At 37.1% G+C, this 3,337-nt stretch overlaps 1 pseudogene; it reads left to right on the top strand.

Annotated features, from left to right (window-relative positions):
• Window positions 1–1,814: 1,814 nt before the first annotated feature.
• On the top strand, window positions 1,815–2,644 carry LOC121397628 (annotated as a pseudogene).
• The last annotated feature ends 693 nt before the right edge of the window (window positions 2,645–3,337 follow it).

Here is a 3,337-nt window from a genome sequence, read left to right as displayed (position 1 = left end):
TTGCAGATATTTTAAAAAAACAGAAGTCCGTTTTATTTTAGCTGTTGTGACTCGCCTCCATGGTTACTCACAAATATTAACATTTCAAATTTACTACATCTGTTTTGATAAATATTTCAAGCATCTCTTTGCTGATTTTATGCTGAAATACTCAAAGTTGATACCAATTACACCGTTACTTGCCTGCGCCACTGCTTCTGTCCCACTTAGAAGCCAATAAACTGCAATTTCTGTAAAGGTTGTGGACAAAACAGGCTCAAAACCGCAGAAGCTTTGCTGCAAGGTTTATTCAACACAACGGGGCAGATGTATGAAGGGTCGAATATCGAGGGTTAATTCACCCTCGATATTCGACTAGGAACTAAAATCCTTCGACTTCGAATATCGAAGTCGAAGGATTTAGCGCAAATCCTACGATCGAAGGATTATTCCTTCGATCGAATGATTAAATCCTTCGAATCGAACGATTCGAAGGATTTTAATCCAACGATCGAAGGAATATCCTTCGATCAAAAAAACTTATGCAAGCCTATGGGGACCTTCCCCATAGGCTAACATTGACTTCGGTAGCTTTTAGCTGCCGAACTAGGGGGTCGAAGTTTTTTTTAAAGAGGCAGTACTTCGACTATCGAATGGTCGAATAGTCGAACAATTTTTAGTTCGAATCCTTCGATTCGTAGTCGTAGTCGTAGTCGAAGGTCGAAGTAGCCCATTCGATGGTCGAAGTAGCCCAAAAAACACTTCGAAATTCGAAGTTTTTTTACTTCGAATCCTTCACTCGAGCTTCATGAATCGGCCCCAACATGTTTCGAGCATTGTGGCTCTTTAATAAGTGTTGATTTTATGCTGACCTTTTTTCAAAACATCAAATCCGTCGATAAATGCCTTTACATGGGCCTTTACAGGCAGGACCAAGGCTACAGCTGAGCTAAGCAAAACACTCTCTAATACAGTTTCTAATTGTATACAGAGGTAAAAAAAGACAATAGGAGATATGTAGAAGAATCTGTATAAGCATTCCTCTGGGGCTGCTAAAAGGAGGAAGCAAAAGACAGAGGAAAAAGAAACAGTAAAATAAAACTTACTTTTTTAGTACCAAAGCATCAGCTTCTTCAGTCTGATGGTGATGAACAAGGAATAAGTTCCACCATAAGTGTAGATAGTACTGCAGCACATCCTGATGTTGCCAATACATATGATGTCTCCATCTCCAATTTGGAGCAAGGAGTAATTCCTTCATTTTATGATAACTTTAGTGAAAGCCCTGTAGATTCTAATACACCTCAGTCTGATGAACAAGAAAGAAGTTGCTCCATAAGGCAAGACGCTGACAACGATCAAACTATAGTTTTGATTCCTGCGTCACATACAAGTGATGATGAAGCCTTCATCCAGCCATCCTGTTTGCAATAGAATTACAAAAAGCACTAGAGATATAGAAGTAGCTACTATGGTGCAAAGCCCACTGACATGGACTATGACCATGGGCTATGAAGAAACTGGAGATTATGCTATTTCTGAAGACTTGTGTGAATATTTTTCTAAGAATCCAATTCATAATACGTATTTAGACTTTTCAGCAGCTAAAAGAAAATATACTGATATTAAAAGGTATCGACTAAAGAACTAATCATATGGAAAATAAATAATGCTGAATGTATTATTCGTGATTGGATGATCTACTCGCCCTCAACAGGAACTACTCTGTGTGCCGTGTAAACTTTATAGCAGTTTGTCTCATGCTCTGGCAACATCAAGTTTTAACGACTAGAAAAATGCTGCTGCAAGGTTAAGGGAGCATAAGAAAACCCTGATTGCTGAATAGTGCTCTTTTTGAACAACAAGTTAATGAACAGAAGTACTGGCGGGAAGTTTTAAGAAGGGTTGTCGATGCTGTAGAGTTCTTTGATGAACATGGCTTACCATTCAGGGGAAATTATAAGATATTTGGATCCCCACAGAATGGAACATTTCTGGGAATACTAGAGCTTATTGCTAAATATGACCCATTTCTTGAGCAGAATATAAAGAAGTATGGTGGATCTTTCATAGAGCTAATGGGAAATAAAGTTGTTCATGCAATAGTGCAAGAGCTATACATTGCCAAATATTTTTCTCTTATTGTAGCTTCCACACCAGATGTCATTCATGTTGACGAGCTAGCAAATGTACTACGATATGTTAACAAAGATGGGTCTGTGGAACAGTGGTTGGAATTACTGTGTTATCTTACCTGTCTATATTGAAAATTAATATTCAGGATTGTTGAGGCCAAAGCTACGATAATGTCAGCAATATGTCTGGTAGATACAATGGATTGCAAGCTAGAATTCATGCAATCAATCAGTTGGCACATTATGTGCCTTGTTCTACATAGTCACTGAATTTAGTGGGGACATGCGCTGAAGAATCCTGTCTTAAAGCAGCTACAGTTTTTTAATTTATTGGAATCCATCTGTGTTTTTTTTCTTCATCCACTCATCGATGGAACATACTTAAAAATGAGCTTTCCAAAGCTCCTGGAAATCTTTCAGTAAAAAGTTTATCTGGCACAAGATGGGCTGCTCGTTCTGATGCTACTAAAGATTTTCACAATATGAAAAATGCCCTCAAAAAAAGTAGAGTCTTCAGATCACCAAGTTAGAATCCAACATGAGGCAAAGTCCTTTTTAGGAAAATTCAACCACTTTGAAAACATCCTAGAACATCCTAGAAAAGCTAAATGCAACAAGTAAAAGTTTGCAGAAGACCAAAATCTGTAGTAGTAGTCACACTTTATAACTAATTGACTGAATATGTGCAAAAAGTTAGGGATTCATTTGACACATATGAACTAGAAGCTAAAGAGCTTATTAACGACCATGCATATGCAGGAGAAAGAAAAAAGGTTTAAAAAATTAATATAAATCATTTGCTGATGAAACACAAAGTAATAATCAACATACGTCATCAAGAAACAAATTTATCGCTGGACATTCTATGTACTAACAGATTCTCAGTGCTATGAAAGTTTGAATAACCAGTTTGACATTTGAATACAAACTTGCCAATGTCACTTATAGAGATACGCAGCTCTGCCGACAAACTTCAAATAGACTACCCAGAGGATCTCGAAGACTGTTAAACAGAAGAATTTTTAAAATTTTCTGCATTGATACCTGAGGAATCCATGGAGTGCCCAATGGCAAAGAGGCAATATATAATTGCTAGGGATTTTGCAAAAAAACATTTCCAAATACTGAAACCCTGCCACATATTTTTTTATGCATGCCTGTAACCAATGCCAATCGAGAAGGATAATTTTCCTGTTTGAAAAAAATAAAAAATGAAACTACCA

This window comes from Xenopus laevis, chromosome 8S, assembly GCF_017654675.1.
Source record: "Xenopus laevis strain J_2021 chromosome 8S, Xenopus_laevis_v10.1, whole genome shotgun sequence".
NCBI classification, from domain to species: Eukaryota; Metazoa; Chordata; class Amphibia; order Anura; family Pipidae; genus Xenopus; species Xenopus laevis.
This window is presented reverse-complemented; position numbering and strand designations above follow the sequence as displayed.